The sequence below is a fragment of the Marmota flaviventris genome, chromosome 8 (genome assembly GCF_047511675.1).
Source record: "Marmota flaviventris isolate mMarFla1 chromosome 8, mMarFla1.hap1, whole genome shotgun sequence".
Classification (NCBI taxonomy): Eukaryota; Metazoa; Chordata; class Mammalia; order Rodentia; family Sciuridae; genus Marmota; species Marmota flaviventris.
In genome coordinates, this window is record NC_092505.1 from 34,248,270 (window position 1) to 34,274,062 (window position 25,793).

Sequence of the window (25,793 nt, forward strand, 5' to 3'; positions counted from 1 at the left end):
TTTGACTATGGCACAATGAAACATATTAATATGTATAATCATAACATACCCATAAAAGCTATAAAAAATGAAATTGTAAGGGGTGGATAGCTATAGAGACTAGTGTGTGTAAATATACACTACATATACGTGTGTGTGTTTATATGTATGCTCATGCACACATATATGCATGTGTTGAGGGAATGAAAAACTCCTCATACGAGTGGTAATTCTGGAGACAATAACAAATGATAGAGCATCTTTACATTTTATGAGAATATTTCCAGAATTGGCCACTGCTTTCATTCTGATCCAAACAAGTGATGAGTGAATTAAGTATAAATTAAACACTAAATTTCCTTACTCCTCCCTACTTTTTATGTTTAGAGCAGCTAACTCTGCTGAAAAGTATATATATATTTCCTCATATGATTTTAAATGTACTCATAACTATACAAATCGAGAAAAATACATGTCAAAATAACAATAATAGTCCATCATTATTAACTTAATAAGTAATTATGACATATGTCATAAGTACAATTATGTAGGTGATATTATCATTTTTAGGTGGTCAAGGTGACATTTTGTGAAAAAACACAATAATTGCTGTCCATGAACACATATATGAAAATAAGAGAGATCTTTTAGATACACCAATAAAAATGTTTAATTCCATTAAATTCCAGTCTTCCTAGTTCTCTATATCTACTTTGTGCAATGACAAAGATAATTCACAAATAATGCACATTGTCCTGACTTAATTTATGTACATTATAGAATTCAATCTGGCATGAAAAACATTCATCTGAAAATATTTTTAAAAATTATAGAGTTTCCAATTTGAAAAAAAACAAAAACTTATTTCTATGTGTTGACTACCAATTCTATTGTGGAGGGTTGCATAGGTTGAATAGGGACTTCTTAAAATTAAGCAGACAATACCAACTGTATGAAGAAGAAAATGCTTCATTTGTTATTGAATATTGATTAGTAGTGATTTGCTTTAAGAAATTACATTGTCTGCTTATGTCATTGTAGAATTATTATAAAACTTTGTTAGTGATACAAAAGTTAAGACTTTATATTTGCTCTTATAGTGGAGGTAATCAAGAAACTCTTTAGTAGTTCATAATAAAAAGATTTAGATGAAAGCTATGTTGTGTGGTAGTTGGGAAACAAATGTATGCTAATAAAATATAGGGTACAAGAAACAAAGCACTTTTACCATAATTTGAAAGAATAATTAATATAGTAGTCCCATTATTCAACTTGATATCTTAGGTTTAAAAAAATCACTATTTTTAATTATAAAGAAATTAAGAAAAAATGGAATATTCTCAAATCTATTCAAATTTTAACATAACTAATAAGTAAAATATAACTTGTAAATAGTATTGTTTTAGGGACAGTAAGACAGGCTTTTGCTGTTTCTACGGTGGTAAATAAATTGCCTAATTTCTCATTTTCTCCTACTCTGACTTTGTGGTCATGCCCTCATTACCATATTCAATTAATTAGTGCACAAAGGTAATATTCTCATGCTCACAACACATGGAGATGCATTACTGACTCCAAATAAATAGGGCAGGTTCCTCATGTAAGGTGAGCATCCAGAGATCAGAGCTAACAAAGCAAAATATTTTACACCTTTGTGAAAATACTAACATTAACAATTCACTGCTTGACCAAAAACCTCCTACAAGGACAAAGAATCAATCAAAAGGAAAGAGGGAGAGAAAGGGAGGGAGCAGGGATAGAGAGAAAAGAGCATATTAAAATGAAATGTAGAAAAGAATTGCATTTATTCTGATCTCACCTTGACCTAGTGGGATCAGACCAAATCTGTTTCTTTAGAAATTTGCTCTCTTACATACTGAGCAAAACCACAGGAAATTAATTTGCTTTTGTAATTTTTTTCAAATCATATTTGTCCAAAAGTTGCAAAAAGCATTCCAATCTAAGCATTTCTGTATATTCAAAATTTTTAATCTCTTACTGAGTTAATGCACTGGAAGATTTCAGATAGTGTTGTATATAGCTTTGTTGAAAAAATATATATATAATGGCAATTTTCATCTCTGTCTTAGCAATAGAGTCATTTTAGCATGGAACTTGGAAGTAAAGCCTTTCTCAAATATGATTTTTTTTGGTATTGTTTTTTGTTTGATCTTTACCTGTACCGGAGGAGTATGCACTATGCTTGAACAGCAGTAAAAATTGTACAATCAACTATTGCTTCCATTTTAGTGATGCTGATTTCTAGATTATCTCCTCCTATGTTCAACTCTTGATCACCTTTCCTGTGTTCCTACAAATCTGAATTATCCCTTTAGTCTTTAGTCAAATATTAACAATGTAGCTTCAGGTACTATATCTTCTCCCAAATGTCCCATCACAATATCTGTTACAGAACCACCTATTCTCTCACCTATTCCCTATTTCTGTGTGTATGTGTGTTAAGCACACTTGAGATACACTCTCTTAGCAAATATCAAACTTACAATACATTATTAGCCATAATAATCATATAGAAGACCAGGTCTCCAAAACACATTTTGCAACTGATCTTTGGTGCTTTTGGCCAATGACTTCCCCTCCCCAGACCCAGGTATTTTCCATCCAGCTGTATATTTCTGTAAGTTTACCTTATTTTTCTTTCTTTTCTTTTTCTCTCCTTCTTTGCATGCTTCCCTTTGCTCTTTTCCTCCTCATCCTTCTTCTTCTTTTAATTCCACATATAATTTTGACTATGCACTATTTGTCTTTCTTTGTCAGGCTAATATTGCTTAGTATAACATTTGAACATTCATCTTGTTTATCCATGTTGTAAAAAATGGAAGGATTTCCTTTTTTTATAAAGCTAAATAATATTCCATTATATATAACTCCCCCCCACACACAAACACACATGTATATACTCCAATATATATATATATATATATATATATATATATATATATATATATATATATATATATATCATTATGGTTTAGATATAAGGTATTCTCTCCCCAAAAGCTCCTGTATGGAATATTACTAGAATATTCAAAGGTGAAATTATTGGGTTATAAGAGTCTTACATTAATCAGTGTGTTAAACCACTTATAGGGATTAACTGGGTGGTAACTACAGAAAGTTAGGGAGTGGTTAGAGGAGGTGAATCATTAGAGGCATACCTTTGAGGTATATATTTTATCACTGATGAGTGAAATGTCTCTCTGCTTCCTTATGTCTATGTCCTGAGCTGCTTTTCGACCATGATGTTCTGCCTCTTCTCAGGCCCAGAGCAATGAAGACAATCCTGTATTTGAGGCTCAACTCTGAAACCATTAGCCCCAAATAAACTTTCTCCTATAAAATTTTTCTTGTCAAGTTGTTTGATCACAGTAACTGAAAGTTGTTTGTTCAAAGCTGACTGAAAACATATTCCAAGATATCTATCTATCTATCCATCCATCCATCCATCCATCCATCCACCTATCTTGGTTATTGCCAATAATGAAACATGGTAGCACAAATCTCTGAAAGAGGGATCTTATTCCATTAGATGTGATTTATTTCTAACTTCTTGTTTGTTGTTGTTTTTGAAATATTTACCTTTTCAAATCAAAGAATTATTTCACTTGCCTCATATTCCATATACTTCATTCTATAGGAGATGAATTTTAGAGGATGCCCCTGCTCATCACAAAACAAACCATCTCTCTCAGGAAAAAACATGATGTTGGATATTCATCGGCTGTATTATATGCCTAGTTCTTTTTGTATAAATTCAACATAATTTATGTTTAAAACCATATGTCGATAATAAGAAGTTATATCTCATTAAAAACTTATTGACATGGCCCAATAAAAGAATACACAAGTTTCTATTCATCTATAAGCTAGCTTGGTCATTTCCTACTTATTCCTAATGATTTAAAGCAAAATCTAAAAGTGATCTAATGATTTTTAGATAACCTAAACGTTTAAGTTACAATTAATATTCCCACATTTTATTAGATCTAGGCTATTGAGAAAATATTAATTTTCTTTGTAAATGACCCTTGGTGTTTTTCTAGTGAGAATAGAATGACTTTGACTAACTGGGTGTGGTAGCATGTGACTATAATCCCAATGGCTCCACTTGGGAGACTGAGGCAGGTGGATCCCTCAGTAAAAGCAAGTTGCTAAGCAACTCAGTGAGACATTGTTTCTAAATAAAATGGAAAATGAGGCTGAGGGGGTGGCTCAGTGGTAAACTGCTCCTGAGTTCAATCTGGAGTATGCCACCAAAATAATAGTTTTAACTATTTGGATCAATTTTTCTCATATTGATAAGTTTATTTTGATGGATTTTGATGTAGCAAAACTTTAAAGACTATTGATCTATGAAAGATACTATAGGATAGTTAAGAATGTTTACAAATACTTCATGACACACACATTCTTTTGAGAAACATTGTGAAAAGTTTATGTGTACAATTTTCAATGTTTCCTGGAAGCAACACCATTGTCTCACAATTAGAAAGAAGGGAATACTTGGCGGAACACTACCCACAGTTTACATGGAAATAAAAACTTACTGATTCAGAATAATATCACAAGATCTTTACAGTTTTTTTGCCTAAAATTCACTGTGAATACTGAAAGCAAAACAAAATAAGCCAACATCCAAAGCAATATGATAGTCTGCAAAATTGGCATGGTTTAGATACAGATTTAGGTATGATTCACTATTCAATTACTGGAAAAGTACTTTTCCAACATGTTATACTAAACATATGATTGTACATGAAAATAGCATGCAATATAGAAAATAAAATTTCCTATATTCAAATTAGAATAAAATAAGGCAGATCATGGCTGGAATAACTCCTTAATCACAAAAGATACTTGTCTAGACAATTCAAAAACTGATATTACTGTGAATTTTAAATAGACATTTTAGTGCCAAAAATGGCAAGTGTCTATTTTAAAGATTATTCAGTATTTAAATGTGAAAAGGCACATGTCAGGATAAGAATGCTACCATGTGTGCAATGGAGCAAATTTTTTAAGTACCATTCCTATATGTGGAAGGAGAAATAAGTTGGGGATTGAAATTTTTTTCTCATTGCTACACTTTCATTTAAATTATTTAGAGAGAAACCTAATAAAATTTGTGTCCATTTTTCCTTTGTTTCTCTGAATATCAACTTGTGAAAGCGCCATTGCATATGGTCAAGAACGGATCTTGTTTTAAAGATGTGCTTCTATGTTCCCTTGGGCTGAGAGATGTCTTTCTTTCTCTTTGACTGGGCTGCATAAATAGAGCTTCTGGCATATGTACCCAGTTGAAGCGAATTAATAACTGCCCTTGACTGAATAATTATATTGTTTGTGTTCCATTCATTACCACTTTCAACCTTACATATTCCCTTTGGATTATAATAAAGAATGAATCCTTTAGAATGTTCCTCACATACAATTTTGAAAAAGTAGCCCAGAATTTTATTGGTAAAGGTAGTAGTTTTACATTAGGAGACTGTCAATTGTTGCAAGAACATCAGTAGTATGATTCTTGTTAGAAAACAAACACTCAGACAGGCATTCAGACAAGATTATACTTTAATGATATGATTATCTGGTTAAATATCCTAATAGGTATTTCTTTTACCTATTTCCTTTTTTGCTCTGATCACCCTACACAGATGTATCATCTTTCACTTTAATCCCAGTTCAGTCTTCCTTTTATTGAGGAAAAAAAAGAATATAATGTTTCTTTTTTGACAAAAGAAATTTTAGCATTTCTTCACCTTATCTACAAGTATAATATGAGATGTTTGAATAAAATCGTTAGTGAAACCACTGGGAAAAGAAAAGAAATATCTTCAAATCAACATATCATTTACAGAAGAATACAAAATTATGTGTCAGTCTTCAAGATAGATTAACCAAAAATCTCTACTTGAAAAAAAAAATCATTCTTCTTTTCTTGCATAGAGAAATGTCAAAGATTTTAACCAAGGCCAGTCTTAAGTAAAAATGTGAAAAAGGTGAAGGTTGTTATTGAAGTTTCCACAAATTCCAGTGCCTTCTTTCTAATTCCTCTTGCCATGTCACTGTTCCATTTCTCTTCCTGTCCTTTCCACTCAATGGAAACACATCCCTCAACTGGACTGAAGTCTTAAGTGTTGCAACTGATTCTGCTTGGCAGGTATCTTAATTCCTGCTTTTTAGTTGATAATGAGGGAAGGTGATTTGTGAAGGTTGATAATGAGTGAAGGCGTGTTGTAGAATCAAAATTTTTCTTGAAGGTGGTGGTTATAGAGGCTTTATACATATTTCTTAGATTCATTTGTAGGTATTTGGTGTTTTTGATGCTATTATGTTATTTCTAAATTGTATTTTCTATTATTGCCACCAATATAGCAATACAATTGATTTTTTATACATTAACCTATATTTAGTAATATTGTAAAAGTTGCTTATTGTCCCAAGTCATTTATAGATTCTCTTAGATTCTTAATGAAACAATCATATTATCTGAGAAGAATTAAATTATTCCTCTTTAACCTGTAAGCCCATTGTTTCTATTATTATTATTATTATTAGTAGTAGTAGTAGTAGTAGTAATAGTAGTAGTATCTTGGCTAGTACCTCCAGTACTGTTTTAGTCAGCTTTTTTTCACTGCTGTGAATAAAATATGTGACAAGAACAAAAATAAATAAATAAATAAATGTCATCAATTACAAATGAGCCCCATAATTGTATTATCAATGATATCTACTGAATCAACCTCTTTCTTATCTCCTGACTCTGCTTTCCTAATTGCTCTCAGCAGGATTTGCAAAAGCCAGAGGGACCTTACATTATAATATCATTAGGCCCTGAATTCACAATCAGTGTGGGGTTAATGCCTCTGAGGGTAAAGAAAGTCTAAATCTAAGTGATCTGGTAAGACTTTTGACAAAGGGAACTACCTAAGAATTAAAGGATGGGCCATGCAGATGAAAGCATGGTGCAAAATCAGGAAACTGTGATAAGGATCAGTCTTTTCCTAATCCAGCACTGCCCAACAGTTGTACCATGCTCCTTGTTTCTTTCTCTCTATCTCTACTAAACATGTTAGTACTAAAATTTTGTTTTTTAATTGTCTCTTCCCACATGGAATATAATTCCTAAAAAGGAGATAAACTTTTTTTTTCTGATGATCTTTCTCCCACTTAAATATAAGTTCAATAAATACTTGTTTAGTGAATAACTGAATAAAGTTTCAAAGTGATAATAGATATTTTTCAACTGTATTATGAAATGTTGACAAAAATTTTATAATTTTGTGAGTTTAATCAGAAACATTTTTCAAAGTCATTTAGTGATGCAGGTAATTGGCAGAAGCAGAATTCAAAAATTCTCTAACATCAACTCTACATCTGGTGAAATATTATACTTATTCACATTGTTTTAACTATGTGAATAATAGAATTTCTCTCATATATATATATATATATATATATATATATATATATATATAGCAGTGGAATGCATTACAATTCTTATTACACATATAGAGCACAATTTTCATATATCTGGTTGTACACAAAGTATATTCACACCAATTTCTGTCTTCATACATGTTCTTTGGATAATAATGATCGTCACATTCCACCATTATTTATAACCCCATACCCTCTACCTTCCCCTCCAACAACTCTGCCCTATCTAGAGTTTGTCTATTCCACCCACTCTCCCTCCCCCATCCCACTATGAATCAGCCTCCTTACATCAAAGAAAATAGAGCCCCTGCATCTAATAGAAGAATAAGTAGGCCCTAATCTCCATCATATGGGATGAGGCCCCAAATTCCTTAATAAGATTACTGGTGCACAAGAATTAAAAACAAGAATCAATAAATGGTATGGACTCAAACTAAAAAGTTTCTTCTCAGCAAAAGAAACAATATGTATGGTGAATAGAGAGCCTACATCTTGGGAGCAGATCTTTACCCCTCACATATCAGATAGAGCACTAATCTCTAGGGTATATAAAGAACTCAAAAAGCTAAACGCCAAAACAACAAATAACCCAATCAATAAATGGGCCAAGGATCTGAACCCATACTTCTCAGAAGATGACATACAATCAACCAACAAATACATGAAAAAATGTTAATCATAACTAGCAATTAAAAGTGCAAATCAAAACCACTCTAAGATTTTATCTCACTTCAGTCAGAATGGCAACTATTACGCATACAAACAACAATAAGTGTTGGCGGGGATATGGGGAAAAATGTACACTCATATATTGCTGGTGGAACTGCAAATTGGTAAAGTAAATATGGAAAGCAGTATGACAACTTCTTGGAAAGTTGGGAATGGAACCATCATTTGACTCAGCTATCCCTCTCTTAGGTTTATACCCAAAGGTCTTAAAAATAGCATACTGCAGGGACACAGCCATATCAATGTTTATAACACAATTCAAATTAGCTAAACTGTGGAACCAACCTAGATGCCCTTAAATAGATGAATGAATTAAAAAAAATGTAGCATATATACACAATGGAACATTACTCAGCAACACAAGAGAATAAAATCACAGCATTTGCAGGTAAATGGATGTAGTTAGAGAAGATAATGCTAAGTGAATTTAGCCAATCCCCCAAAATAATATAATTTCTAAAAATAAAAAAATCACAGTAAAGGATTTAAATAGGTCACTGAAAATAATGACTTTTTTTTCAAATAAAAAAAAATGCACATTATTCAGTGAGAAATAACATGTTCATTGAGAGCTGGTGAGAGAACTCAAGTTTCCACAAAAAGTACAAGTTTCATCTTGCTATATTTAATTTAGGAAGGAATGCAGTCAAAATTGGCCAACTTGTTCTAACAGACATGACACCATTTTGACAAACAATGCACATCCCACCCAAAGGCATTAGGGAGCAAGACTTCCCAAAGATTATGTATACTTTAACCATCTGTGTATTTTATTTTTATTTTTGAGAACTTTAAATCTCACAAAATTGAATGTTTTCCCTGGACTTTAATGTGTCTGTCCTCAAAAGATATTTTTTTCAAAATAAATTTTAGAATATATGATCTTATCTTCCCACTAGTTTCATTATGTCACTTGGTCTGGATATCACTTGACACACCTCAGGAAACTGTGATAAGAATCAGTCTTTTCCTAATCCAGCACTACCCACCAGTTGTACCCTGCTCCCTGTTTCTTTCTCTCTCTCTCTTACAATCCTACACAAAACTTCCTTTTACTAGTATTTTGTTTGTCTGTTACCTGTCCCTTTTGAAAAAACAATTCCCAAATATAGGATACTTTTCCAACATTTTTTTTTTGGGGGGGGGATCACTAGATGTGTTTTTCCCTGAAAAACTAATAAGAAAGTAAAACAAAAAAATACAAAATCACACACACACCCTAAACTTACATTTAAGAAATCTAAGCTTGAAATATATTTGGGTGTCAAAATAATAGTAATGTTCCAAAAATGACTAATAGATACCTAAACAATATATACCTAAACAATAAGCAATATTTTGACTTTCATAATAATGATTTTAATATTCCTTAAGAATTGCAACAAATAGAGTAGAACTTCAAATAATAAAATGTTCTTAAATTTCTTTATATTAAAAAATTTCTTAAAAAAATAAAAAAACAAAACAAATAAAACAAACATAATCTTTGCTTCCACAACGTAATCTAGCAAATAATATGTCACCTCCAAAATTGGTAACCACTAATTAGGACCTTGTGACTACTTTAAATTAATTACCTCTTTTAATGTCTGCAAGAGTACTTTGGATTCCAAATTCTGTTTTTCTTTCTCTCTTTATTACTGAACTGAAAGACATTTTTAAGGAGTTAAACTGAAATTGATTAATTCAAAGTGTAGAATCTCCTGCAATTTAGAAATGAAAAGAACTGTTGTCATCTAAAAATTTAAACTTGGAAAGGTATATTAAGGTTATCTCTATATATTAGGTTATCCCTATATATTAGGGATATATCTCATTCATATATATAGGAATAACCTTAACATACAGTTCAAAAATAAACCTTATTTTTAAAGAAATTTCTAAAAAAGTTATTTATGGAAATACAAACTATTTGTTTATTTAAAATATTATCTTTCAAGGATTTTTTTAACCCAAGTTCTTATTAACCTGCATAAAGGATATTTAGGAAATATATAAAGTTTACATGTATTATGTCTTAACCTGAGATTATTATCTCATTGTGTACATACTTAATAATTTAGTCTGATATAAAAATTGCAGTTCTTACCAATAAGCTTGTAGGACTTTTTATTACCAAATATACAGTGTAAATAAAGTTTTTAGGAGAGTACTTTGAAATGGAGGTAACAGGACCTGGTCATTACACAAATTGGATTGACTGCATTTGTGCATGATTCATTTGTCCATTGACCTACTGAATATACTGTTTTAGGTTGTTAAAGCACTGAAAGGCAGCAGATGATTTTTATGCTTCCTCCAAAGACAATTTTAAGATTCTCTATGTTCTTGACATGTTTTAATTGACAATTAGTCTGACGATGGCATGCCATATGTATTGAAGCCAAAAATAAAAAAATTGGCTTTTTGATTATAGATCCTGGGATACTGGTGAAATAAAGAGGGAGAGACAGAGATCTTGTAAATAACTTGTAAATGAGAATAGTACAACAATTCAGAGAGTAAGAGTTAATAAAAATACATGTTATTTACACTGATCATCATATGTAATATACTTTGAGGATGTTAACACAAGCTTTTTTTATTTGAATCTTCATTTTTGGCTAAATGTTAAAATTGTTTTCTTATTTTATGTGGTAATTCTTGTAGGACTTCAGGTTATATGCATGGTAGTATAAGTCTAAGAAATTTTCTTTTACCATGCAATTTCAGGCAAACTTTTCATCAAAGGATTTCTAAACCTAAATTTCACAATAAAACCAGAGAAGAAAATGTACTAAAAATAGAATTTACCAGACCAAAAAGTACTTGAAGAAATGTGTCAGTGTGTATTGTCACTAATCACAAGATTTGGTGACTTGTAATTACCCTCCAATGTTTTTCCTGGTTTCCCTACCTGCTTATTTATAAGGCTGAGTACATATGTTGTGACTGGAACCTATAGCAAAGAAGAAAGCACAGATTTAGACACGAGGGTTAAAAGAACACAGTATGTGGAATCAAGAATACCGAGTCTGATTTTTATTACTCATGTAAATTTTGGAAAACCACTTAAATTTCTTATAAAAGACATTCTGGTTTTACAGTTTTTACAATAAGTTGTCAAAAACAATAAAATATACCAATTAAAAAAAGAAAAGATAATGGAATAATTTAAATTTTATTATGTATTAAAGTATTTATATTTTAAAAGTATATTTAAATAAAAATGATACTGATAGCATTAGAAAACAAATTACTTCTAAAAGCATCATGGTTAACTTAAATATCTAACTATACACTGTGAACATGAATAATTTTTTGGTTTGAAGTATCTCAGAGTTTAAATTTTTCTCTCAATTAATTTTAAGCACTTTAAGAATAAAAATCACACTTCATGTTGGATTTTACATCCTAGAAATATTGTAAATTTTTTTGCTCATTAAACAGAGATAAAATAAATACAAAACTAGAAAAAAAAACCTTTTTTCTTTAAGGGACAATTGGAAAAATAGCAAATTCATTAAAAAGGATATGTGAATACCTATAATATTTTAGCCAATATTCATGACATACTAATAAAAGTTAAAATAGCCACTAAAATAAAAAGTGCTTTTATCTCATTTATCCAGTGGTAGAGCAAATATTGTCTTAAATTAGCTTATTGCTTGGGTGTGGATTCATTGTGACTTGGTTTCATAGGCACAATGTGAGCTTTCATAGAAGTCATAAAAAGAATTCTTAAATTTGTTTGTGAGATTATTTTTAACAAAAACAACTCTCCACAAACAGTTAACCTAATCAGAAAAGAAACTCTTTCTATAGTTCCATAAGCTATATTGAAACACTCTGGCTCACTGCTTGGCCATATAATCCTCTTTCACCTGCATATCAAGGATATACTCCTCACAGAAGTATGAGGATTAATGAAAAAGTCATTAAATAGTATCTTCTACATGCTTCCTTGTTCCAAAAGACTTCAATAAGAGATATTTTTGTTATTACTTAGAACCTTTCCAAAAGGCATATAGGTAACAGCAATCTTAGAGATAAGAAAAGTAATTCAAAAGGATTAAAACTTTACCACTATGATGTCAAATATTTGCTTGAAAAGTGAAAAGTAAAAATGTTCAATTGGTTGTTTTGTTGGGTCAGCAGTCATAGGTGGTGGGCAAGCAAATCTTCAACGTGTTATTGAGAAAGAGTTTTACTTGATGAATTGTATTTTAAATCATTACACCCTAGATCGACAACAGATCATGGAAGCATACAACATTGGAAATAGCAGAGATCATCAAATCTATATATTTTATTAACAAATAAAATACCCAAGTGCAGTATCTACTTTGGATTAAATGAACTGTGGTTTTAGGCACCCATTCACACAGTCCAGTGAATGCTTGACTCAGCATATATTCTTCAGGCAAGTTAAAAGTTTTAAGTATGGCAAAACATTCTTACCAGAAATTTCAATACATCCTTGATATTTTAGACATAGTTTATTGTTTTAAATGAAGCCATTTTATGTAATTTTCCTTCAGGTTTTAACTCTCTGGTTTAGAATAACTAACTAAATCTTTCAAGCATCTTCGGTCTACTTAAGTTAGCAGAGAATCATAGCATCTTAGTATTAAAATGAAAATACAGATTATCTTCCCCCATCACCCTCCTATTTTCTCTATTTATCTACAGAATGGTTTTCAAAGGAAGCTTTTATCTTTCTGAGTAGCAAATTCCTCACACACAGTTGCATCAGAGATTTCTTTTTGCTGTTGAGATGAGATTAGTTTCCATGCCTTCCATTTTTTGTTTCTGTTTATTACCCTTAATAAAAAACAAAGTGAGCGCAGCCATATTTGGCATCCCTCACTATATGAATATTGTCATAATAGCTTTCCTTTCCCAAATCTTTTTGTAATCTATTTTTACTAATAAGGTGTGTGTGTGTGTGTGTGTGTGTATGTATATAATTTTTTTTTTTTTGGTACAGAAGATTAAACCCAGAGGTACTAACCCACTGAGCCACATCTCCATCCCTTTTTATTTATTTATTTTTAATCTTAAGATAGGGTCTTGCTAAGTTACTTAGGGCCTTACTAAGTTGCTGAGGCTTACTTTAAACTTACAATCCTCCTGCCTCAGCTTCTACTACTATGCCTATCATTGAGGTATAATTTTGAGTTGCATTGATACCCCTGTCATTGGAATGATACATTTGAATTTCTCACTCTCTTCTTCAAATCGATACCCTTGTCATTGGAATGATACATTTGAATTTCTCACTCTCTTCTTCAAAGTGGCCAGTAAAAAACAACATAAAAGTAGGGCACCATGGCCCAGGCTTGTAACCCCAGCTACTCAGGAGGCTGAGGCAGATGGAATGATTGTGTGTTTCCAGTTGGGCAACACAGAGATCCTGCCTCAAAGCAAAAACAAACAAACAAGAACAAAATTCTTCAAATAAGATTGAATATATTTTAACAGAGCTGACCTATCACCTCTCTTACCATGAATGTAACTGGCAATGTAGGCAAAAGGTAGGTTATTTACTGGTTATATTTCACATTATATTATACAAAATTTGTTATTATGTTTGTTGTGCATTCTACAAATAGCTCACATAAATGTGCAAGATTTCTTCTCTCCTTAACTACTAAAAAGTTTATTTATCTTTGTGAAGTATAATATTTTTATATTTTGAGCATTATTTCTAATTAGTTATGATTACTACTGATATCAGTGTATTTTCCATTTATTGAATAACAATTCAAAATTTTATGAAGATGTTTTATTGTGTTTCTAGTAAAATGTTGAAAATGGCAGGGTCGAGGGTACAGACATGAAATAAGTTATTAAACATTTAGTTTCAATGGAAAAGACTAAAATAATATATTTTTGTATTTCTGTCACCTAGAATGATAGTGACTAGCATCACTTTTTTTTTTCTTTCTAAAACCAGTTTCATGATTCTTTAATTCACCAGAATTTGGTTTCTACCTTATAATTTGGTGTTTCATTTCAAGGAGAACCCCAACCCTCAAGATGAAAATTCACTTCTTCCCCTGTCACACACATCAGTTAATAATATGTGACTTGATTTCCCTTTACTGTTAATATTAATTGAAAGGTTTTGAAAAATTAAAATCTTTCTATATATTTATAATTATATAGCTTCAATATTTTATGCTTTTTTCTTTCTTACCTGTCATTCAAAATTTTTATAATTGCATATTTTATTAATATCATATTTTTGTGTATATATATATATATATATATATATATATATATATATATATATTTCCAGTTTGCAAAGCCTTATACTCTGGTAAAAATCAGTTCCTAATTATAGGTCTCAAACCTCCTTACATTGTGTTTAGAACTCTTTATGTGAACTCCTGAATCCATGAATTACAAACACCTTTTAATCCCAAACTGTCCCCATGAGCGTGAAAACGCAGTCACCAGCTTACATTTTGTACACCCCTCCATTACCTGCTTATTTTAATAAATGCTTCAGAACACTCCTGGGTTTATTTTCCTTGCTTGTGAAGAGATGCTACTTGTTTACCTACTACCTGGGTATGAAGAATTACCTTTAATATAGGTTATGGCATAATTACTTCACCAATGGTAAATTATCACCTTTTATACAAGCCTCCAAGAAAAATAAACAGCAAATATTCAGAAAAAAAATTAAGTATTTAGAACATCATATGCCTCTTTGACTTTCTTTTATTTTTTTGTCAAAGACAAGTCTTAAACACCTCTTCTCTCTTTTGAGCACAGAACTTTTATATTGTTGACATGTTGACAGATTTGCTTGATGAAGACTACTAGCATGTGTGTTTACCATGTGCCTGACACTGTGCTAAGATTTCTACATCTATAAATCTCATCTGAGATCCAAACAGACAAATGGTGATTTCTACTTACATCCCTAGTTCACAAAAAGTCAAAATGTAGAGATGTCAGGTAGATATGGACATATAGAACTATCAAGTGGCAGAGTTGGATTTTGGATTTATACTTTGCCCTTTCAGTTCTTTTCTGGTTTTTTTTTTTTTCTTTTTTTTTTTTTTGAGACAGTGTCTCCTAAGTTGACCAGGCTGTCCTCAAACTTGTAGTCCTTCTGCCTCAGTCACCCAAGTCACTGGGATTACTCATATGTCATTGTAACCAGTCTCACTTCTCTAACTTTTCTCCACTTATTTCTGGGAGTTTTTTTCAATCACTTCATACTTTTTCTGAGAATTGTTTGTTTTCTTCACTTTTATCTTCCAGTAGAATATTTGTATGTTAGCACTTTCAAATAAGTAGTTTTACTCATGTTTTATTATATTTTGTTTAATATTGTGCTACATTGTCAAAAAATAAAAATTCTAGGAATGTGCTTTGATCATTACTGAGAGGAATATATTATTTAAATGAAATTTAGGTGGGAGAGAGTTTTTCTGAAAGACTCTTAACTCATCCCTTGATACTTTCTCAGTGTCTTTTAACTAAGGAACTGTCATTTTGAAACAGACTGGATTTTGGGAGGAAAGGGCACCTGAAAATGGGAAAGGATCTCACATGCTAAGAGTGGAGGCTGGGCAGTGGACTGCTTCATAGAAGATGGGAGCAGAGAGTGCCCTCACAGGCTTGTCTATCCCATAAGTACATTCCCTATCTTTGGTCTCACTTCTCTTCCACTGTCTGTTCCCCTACATCTAGTATCACCTTTAAATTTTCTTCTCAATTTCAGGAATTTTGGAGATAGAACATTTGAAATAATTAAGTTTATTAAAACGTTCTTCAAAGCTGGATTGGAATAAAACCTAAGAGCAGAATCTCTAACCTCCTGTGAGTATTAGTGTCTACCTGCAATAGTGCATGTACACCTACTTTGATTTTGTGAAGTATCCTAAGAAAGATCAAACCATGTAACTAAAAAGTTTAATTACTTGTAAGACATCAAAATCTCGGTAGAAACCAAGAGTCCCTGTGTTTTTCCTTGCAATGTACCTTAGCAATGTTTAGAGCAGCTCCTTCCGGTGGTTTCTACATGTTGTTCCTAGTTCTCCTAAATAGAAGAGAGGGATCATGTTCTAAAGGAATGGTGTTAAATAAATTGTGTACTAATCACCTTTCCATTTTTATATGTTTATTAAAATATTTACTATAATATTGGTTAATAAAAAAAAAGAAAAATGTGTGCAGCATTTCCATAGCACAATTACCATGTGATCCCTCTTCTATTGAGTGTATTTGGAAAATGTTGTTTTAGAAGAAAAAACAGAGTCCTTCTGTTCTAAATCTCATCTTCAAAAGAAGTTATGACTCATCTTCATAAAAATAATTTTAAAAAGCAGAGGCAAGATATTTGAGTTTGAAATGCAGAATCTACCAAGAGTGAGTGTGAGGCCAATATTACCAAAAAGGTCCAATATCTGGTTTAGACTACAACACTTAATAGAATATAAGTTTAAAAATTCTGTGCTTTTAGAAAAAGCAAAGCAGACTCAACCACACTGACCTAAACAGGTAGGTTATTTGAGAAGTCCCTGTGTTGATAAATGTTAGAAGAAATGAAGAGTATCACTGACAAGCAAAAGGGATATTCAACATAAGTATAGATCTAAAATCTAAAGGAAACGGCAAATAAAACTTCTGCAGATACATTTCCCCGTTCTCGATTTTTTTCAAAAGTGTTCTTGTTTTGCCAAGTAAGATTAATATGGTATGCAGTATATAAGGATAAAAAAACATGATTTTAGAGAATTTTGTTTTAAAAATGAAACCTAAAATCCTTGAATTACATAAAATATCCTTAGCTCTTAAATATCACAAGGAATTCACCTAAAACAACACTAAAGATTTTATGGTTATAATGTTATATTTAATATTTTATTCCCATATCTTTCTTCCTTGCTGAATGTCCATGAATCACTGAACTATTATATTATAACTTAACTACAGTGCTTCTTACTAATCCAAATGAAAGGTCAGATTTTCCTAGGAAAATAGCTGCTAGAATTCTATTTGTGAACAATATTGACTATCTCATAAGGTAACATTTACTTGACAATATTTTTTACCAAACAAGATAAGTGCCTTTTTTTTCTTTTTAATTTGAAATAATTAATAGGAACTAAAAAGAATATATATATATATATATATATATATATATATATATATATATACACACACACACACACACACACACACATACACACACACAAATCCAAAATGTACAAATATATTTATATATTCTTGGGCAGTTGAAGTAGAAACATTCACCAATAAAGATAAGCTTTATTACTAATATTTCCCATTATCTACAAAAGCATATGGATTGTGCACAATTAACCATGAAGCCAATATATTGACAAATGGTGAGAAAAAATGCATATTTATCAGTTTTCTTGTATATATTGTGATCCAGCTCAAGCCTTCATGAAAAACAAAAGTAAAAATTCCATTCCAAATTGCCAAAGTAACTGTTTGGCAAACAGTTTCGATTAGTGTAAAATGATCCATTTAATGCACCCCACAAAGGACTAAGAACAAATACCAATATCAAATACAATGGAAAAAAGAAATCTTTGAAGTGGCTGTTTTGAACAGACTATTAAGAACATGAAATTTAGCTCAAATGTAACCAACCAGATGCTAGTGCTTGAATAAAACAAATAAAAAAGATTGCCTTGCTATTAGAAAGGTAGCATAAATTTCTCCTCTATGTCACTTAGTGTTACCAAGAGACTCACACAGGAAGATACTGATTTTCTGTGAATCTTTTCTAATTATTTTTATTTTCTGTGGTCCATTTAATTTTAGTGATGTTTTGGTGGTGTTTTGGTTGAATTTAGTGGAATGAGAAATTTCATCCATAAAGTCCATGTAATCTGGGCCCTTGAACTTGCTGGAAAAAAGGAAAAGAACTAAGAATACATTGCAAATATTAAACTATATAAATTGCTTCTGCTGGAAAAAGAATTAAAGATATTGCTCCCTCATTGCTCACATAATTCCTTTTAGATGCCTGCAATCTCTCCAATGATTTGGAAATTAATCTTTGAGCACAGGATTTAGGGCACTGACATTATTATGTGTAATACTATAATGGTAGATTCATGCTGTTATATATATTTGTCAAAATCCATAGAATATGTAATACAAATTGTGAGATTTAATTGAGAAACTGTAGTTAATCATAATGTATCAATAATCATAATAAACAAACATCAACTCATCAATTGTAACAAATGCAGAATACTAATAAAAGATGTTAAAGTTGGGGCATCTGAGAAGGAAAGGCAAGAATATATATGGGGATGTTGTATTTTCTGCAAATATTAAACTGCTTAAAAGATAAAGTCCATTAATTTTAAAAATGTATTTTGCTTGTTAGTTGATGTACAGTTTGATGTACACAATAAAATCAAACAACATATATTCAAAATTGTGTGGCTTTAGTGAGCATAGAACTTCATAAATGTAATTTAATTGAAAAACACTAGATTTTATTCTGATAAATGATGCATATTATTAGGTAATTCAATGTGCATTTTTTACATCAAATTTCTAAACATTATTTCAAGGTCAAGTTGCAATGCTTTTCTCAATTATAATATATAAACATTACACTTACTATAGAATACCATAGTTTATGCATAGAACCCCAACTCCCAACGTGACAATATTTAGAGATGGGCCTTTGGAAAGTAATTAGGTATAGATAAGTCATGATGATAGGACACATATGATAGGGTTAGTGTCCTTATGAGAAAGGACACCAGATGATGTCTCTCTCTCTGCTAAGTTAGAAACTAGCAGGAAGACATTCATCTGCAAGCCAGGTGGACAACTTTCATCAGAACCTCATCATGCTGGCCCCCTATTCTTGGATTTCCAGTCTTTTCTCTTTTCTAGAGAAAATAAATTTCTGATGTTTAAATCATCAGGTCTATAGTATTTTAATGAAAGAATCGAAGCTGGCTCAGACAAGCCTTGAGTTTAGCAAACACTAAAAGGAGTTAAGGGAAAGAAAACTGAGTGAGATTCCACATGTATTGAAACCTAGGTTCTTTCTTGAACTAAACCATTTGAAAAAAACAACCATTTGCCCTATCACTTTGAACTTAAATATTCCTATGTTTAAAGTGAGAAGGTTTCATTGCCCAATCTATCACTGGTCCTTTCTGTTCAAGCTTGACTTGTCCGATAAAATATATATAAGATATTGCATTACATTTTAATTTTAGACAAGCAATTAATGAGCTTTTCTCTAATAATATCCCATGCACTATGTAGAACATGGTTATATTAAACTTTTATTTGTTATTGTTCTGAAATTTGTGTGATGTCCTTCTTGTGTTGCTCCTAATGCATGTGTAATAGTAATGGATTTGTGGTGCCCAAAGTTTAGAGTGAATATGAATAACATGGAGGGCTGGATACAACACAGACTACTGGATACCATCCTCAAAATTTCTGATATTATTAAGTCATAGAGAGGTCAAAGAATTTGTATTTTTTTTAAGTTTCCCAGGACTTCTGATACTTATAGAACCTGGATAAGATAAGGCCCATGAGCCAAAATGTTTCTTCAAACTTTTAAGGTGCTGCCACTCTATTATTCTATATTTTGCTACTTGTGAAAAATATTTTGTTTCTCATGATTATCAAATCATCCAATAAAATTTTAGCTTCTTATATCTGAAAAGTATTTTGTTAAAAGATTTCATAATTAAACAGCATAGTTTTGAATATACTCTAATTATAATGATTTTTGATTAAAAAGAATAACACTCATAAATTTGTACTTTTCACTAATGTAGCCTCCAAGTTAGGCCCCATATAATATTAAATGTGTTTTATAAATAAACTTTGTCTCTAACCTTGACACAGTATTACTTTTTCTCCTTTTCCTTTGAGTCCAAACTTTCTAATGAACTTTGGAGTTATGTATCTTCTGTAGTTCAATGATTCCAGAAGAATCAAGTAGCTTTGGTGATAAAATAGCCTTAAGCTATTTTGCCTTTTCAGTAGATTTGTATGTTGAAAATATTGTGCCTTGGTTGAAAGTTTCTATATCTCTTTCAGTTTCTCAAGTGTATAATTCATTTATCCTAACCCTCTATTTAGTCTTATCTTGAATCTCCTTGTCATAGGCATGCTTGTTAGAAAAGTATTTTATGTGTTATATTTTGTGGCTTCCTATCAGTTTCCACCCAGTAGAAACATGTGAGAAACATGAGTAAGATCTAATGTTATCTTTATCCAAAAGGAGAACCAATTAATATGTTTTTCTCCTTTTCAAACACAATTAATATCTTTTTATTTTTTCAGAGTTCCCCATCCCCAGCAGTGATCATAGATATAACATATAAGCAAAATACCTCCATTTTAAGACCTATGGTGGCAAAATTAATGCAACAAATTAGTTCATAGATTTATAATTTTCACAACATAATTAAGAGGAGAATATGTAAACATAACATTAAATCAATAATTGTAAAAATGTTGGAAATTTTGAAATATTAAATTATAAAATAAAATTACCCACACGTATTTCTGAATAATGTCTATAATATTTGCTCAAATATTAATATAATTATTTTATAAAAAACAAATAATTACTTTTATGAAAACATATTTAATCTTTAAGAAAACCCTGTGAGGAAATACATAATGTTGGCTTCATCCTAAGGATTACAAAAGCAAGTTTCTTTAGAAAAGTCAATTAAGTTTTCCAAAACAACATATTAGGGAAGAGAAACACAGTTTTAGAATTTAGATCCTTTAGATTCTGGCCTCTTAATTTTTATGCTAAACAACCTATATTAGTCAAGTTTTCTCAAAGAAATAGAACAGTTTGTGTGTGTGTGTGTGTCTTTGTGTGTATGAAAGAAGAAAGAAGAGTAACTAACAACAAATGACATATATATGCATATGTATATATATGAGAGATCTTATATAATGTATTGTATACAAAAGGATTTATTTGCATATAAATATAAAAAAGGTTATGAGGAATTGTCTCATGTGAGCATGAAGGCTAGAAATTCTACTATCAGATGTGTGCTATCCAGGGACTCAGGACAGCTTGTAATGTTACTCTAGTCAGTTCTGACAACTTGAAGGGCAGGGTACTTGATGAAGTAAACAACATTCCAACTGCTAGAGAGGACTGATGTCCCAGCTCAAGTAGCTGGAATAGAACAAAAAGGAGTCAATTCATCCTTCCTCGCCTTTGGTTCTGTTCTTCAGTCCCTCAACAGACTAGATGATGCCCACCTAACTTGAGGACAACCAACTCTACCAGATGCATGAATGTTACTCTCATCTGAAAACATTCTTGGAGTTCAAACACACCCAGAAATGATTAATTTAAGCATTCCTTAGCCCCATCATGTTGACACATTGAAATTAACCCTCACCACTTTGCACAGAAGCCAGGCCCACAGTGGGCCCGGGGCCTTCCTGCCACCAGCAAAAAACCACCAAAGCTCAGGCTATAGCACAGGACAGCCTCTTCTTAGCAGCAGACCATCACAGGAACTCATGAATGGCCCAGAGCCACCCACACCTACCTATGTGGGACCCAGGCCCAGGGTAGGTCTGAGTTCACCATCACCCCCAACCTGGGAGCCCAAGCCTAACCCACTTCCATCTTGGGACACTATAGACATTGCCATATTCTTCCCTACACAGTGACCCCCATCTTGTTGATAATAGACAGGGCCTAGAAGAAGCTGCATCTCAGAGCAGGCATCCCAAATATGGTTTAAGGCCCATCCTTTCAGCCCCATCTCTGTAAGACATTGCATTCATCTTGGGGCACCTCCACTATTATCTCGAGTTACCTTGGTTATTACTGCCTCCAGCTTTAATTGCGGTAGCATTCATTGAGGAACACCACAGGGTCTGGAAGCCCAACATCAAGGTAAAGTACAGACAATCTGTATGGGTACTACAAGAATATAGGAAAGAAACTATAATATCTCAATCCACACTGCAAGAAAGGAAGACACAAAGAGAGCATGAAAAAACAAGGGAGGAAAGTACTCCAAACAAACCAGGATACTACAATAACAGAACCCATGGACAGTGAAGTTGATGGAATGTCAGATAAGAAGCTCAGAAGGTTCATAATTATAATGACCTGTGAATTTAAAAAAAGGCATAAATGAGCAAATATAGGCAAAAATTGATCACTCCAACAAAGAGAAAATACAGGTAGCAAATGATTACTTCAAGAAACAGAGACTCTGAAAAAAAAAGTCAGAAATCCTTGAAATGAAGAAAACAATAGCCAAATTAAAAAACTCAATAAAAAAGCATAAGGAACAGATTAGATCACTTGGAAGAAAAAAACATCAGATAATGAAGACAAAGTATACAATTTGGAAAATAAAAGTTGATCACATAGTGAAGATAGTGAGAAAACATGAACTGAACATCTAAGAATAATGGGACAGCATCAAAAGACCAAATATAAGAGTAATTGGGAAGGCATAGAGTTTCAAACCAAAGGCATGCACAATCTCTTCAATGAGATAATATTAGAAAATTTCCCTTGCATGGAGAATGAATTGAAAAACCAAATACAATAGGCTTACAGGATACCAAGTGTACAAAATGAGAACAGAACTCTACCAAGTCACTTTATAATGAAAATGCATAGCATATAGAATAAGGATAGAATCTTAAAAGCCCCAAGAGAGAGGAATCAGGTCACATATAGGGGAGACTAATTTGTATCTCCATAGATTTTTTAACCCAGACCCTTAAAGCCAGGAGATCACGGAACAACATATACCAAGATCTGAAAGAAAAATAGATGCCAACCAAGAATCTTATATCCAACCAAGAATCCTATATCCAACAAAAAAATCACTTTAGACTCTGTGATGAAATTTAAAAAAAAAACTCCATGATAAACAAAATTTAAAAGAATCTACAATTAGGAATCCTGCACTAAAGAACATCCTTGGCAAAATATTCCATGAAGAGGAAATGAAAAACAATGATGAAAATAAGCAGAGGGAGGTATAACACTAAAGGAAAAACTAATCAGAGGAGAAACCAAGTCAAGTTAAATACAGAAAATAAACAAAAATAGCTGGGAAAACAAATGATGTCTCAATAATAATCCTGAATATAATGACCTAAACTCACCAAAACACATAGACTAGCAGATTGGATCAAAAAAAAAAAAAAAAAAAAAAGACCCAACAATGTGCTGCCTTCAAAGGACTCATCTCATAAGAAAAGACATCCACAGACTGAAGGTGAAAGGCTGGGAACAATCATACCACTCACATGGACTGCAGAAGCAAGCAGGGGTTTTCATCCTCATATCAATTAAAATAAACTTCAAGCTAAAGTTAATCAAAAGGGATAAAGAAGGACACTACCTACTGCTCAAGGGAACCATACACCAAAAAGACTTAACAATTATAAATATGTATGCCCCAAACAATGTAGCAGCTATGTTCATTAAGCAAACTTTTCTCAAGTTCAAATTGGTGCAGACAATATGGAAAGCATTATGGAGAATCCTTGGAAAACTGGTAATGGAACCACAATTTGACCCAGCTATCCCACTCCTAGGTCTATATCCAAAGGACTTAAAAAAAAAAAAAAAAAAAAAACATACTACAGGGACACAGCCACATCAATGTTTATTGCAGCACAATTTACAATAGCTAAACTGTAGAACCAATCTAGATGCCCTTCAGTAGATGAATAGATAAACAAAATTTAATATATATTATACACACAAAATGGAATATTATTTAGCATAAAATCATGGCATTTTCAGGTAAATGGATGAAGCTTGAGAATATAATGCTATGTGAAATTAGCCAGTCTCAAAAAAGCAAATGCACAATGATTTCTCTGATTTCAGTATGCTGTGGGATGGGAGGCAGGATGGGAGAATTAAATGAACTCTTGATAGGGCCAAGGGTAAAAGGAGAGGGAGGGATAGGGAAGTTGAATAGGGTAGGAAAGATGGTGGAATGAGATGATCATCATTACCTCAATTGCACGTATAAAGACATGAAGGATGTGACTCTACTTTGTATACAACCAGAGACAAGAAAAAATTGTGCTCTAAATGTGTAATATAAATTGTAATACATTCTGTTGTCATATGTTACAAATTTAAATAAATAAATAAATAAAGGAAACATCCTGTTATATGAAAAAAATAACTGACCATCTAGCAGCTTCAATAAGACATGTTGAACTACTGCTTTTGAATATTGTAGAAGTTAAATTTGTAATATTAGCATAAGAAAATGCCTTCAATTTTCTGCTTAAATTAGTATATGGTTAGTAGAGAATTTTCTTCTGGCCAGGTCTAATTTTATTTTTGTTTTGTTTTTTTAATGTTTTTTAATAGTCACATTTATTAAAACACCGAATCATTTCTAAGGACATGTGGAGAAGAAACAAATTTATCACCTACCTTCTTCATCACACTACTATGAATCTAAAAACAGATTTTCCAACTTAGTCATTTATGTGCCCACAAAATGCAAGTTTAAAAGGTTAGATTCTATGAAGCTTTGAAGAGAATTATAGTTTTGCTTGCTTTACTTTTCTTCAGTGTCACCTCCATTCTTCCATCTATCTAGAAACCTCCTCAGAATTTTCCTCCTCAAAGAAATTTATGGCAACGCACCAGAAAAAATATATATAATTTCATCCAAAAATGTATTTATATTTATATAGGTTCTCTGTTTGCATCCAACTTGTTTCACTAAAGAAAGTTTGTTGTAATCAATACAGACATAAAAATGTGACTGTTACTTAGAATACTTAGTTATTAATTTTATGTTTTCTTTCTTAGTCAAAAAATGTTATGGGATTCAAGAGTTTTTTCTTTGTCGTCCCTTCCCTCTCTTTTTGGCAGTACTGGGAATTGAACCCAGGGTCACTCTACTGCTGAGCTATATTCCCTAGCCCTTTTTATTTATTTATTTGTTTTTATTTTGAGAGATAGCTCTCACTATGATACCCAGGCTAGCCCTGAACTTTGGATCCTCCTGCCTCAGCCTTCATAGTAACTGAGATAACAGGAATGTGCTACCATGTTCTGGGCCATATTTTTTAGTTTAAAATATTTTCAAATTAAGAGCACTGATTTTTCTTCTTTCTTGTAATTATTATAAGTTTAATTTACCAACATATCAAGCCTCTTGACTTCAAAGTGCTTTTCCTTTTGCTTTGAATTGAAAATCATTATATATCTAAGGCAAAATCTTCTTTAATTTCTGTGACATATCTGTGTAGTTCCAGAAGCACAAAAGTATATTAGTTGTGATGTTGACAAGAGCAATTTTATCTCACTGTCAAAATTGACATATATGTGTATAGCTTCATTCCAATTAAGAATGAGGTGAGAATCTCTAAAAGAACAAACTTGAAATATTGTTGGGAACTAAAATAATGCAGAGTAAGAGACACCAGCAACTAGACTGGCAAAAACTATTTGCAGTAATTGCACAGGATACCATTTTTAAAATTTTTGTCTGTTTGCAGAAAATTTGATGAAAAATGGTCTCAAGGGATGAAGTATGATTTTAAATCTTCAGCTAAGCCAAACCAGCAAAAAACCAATATGATATGCACCTGGGTGAATCTAAGAT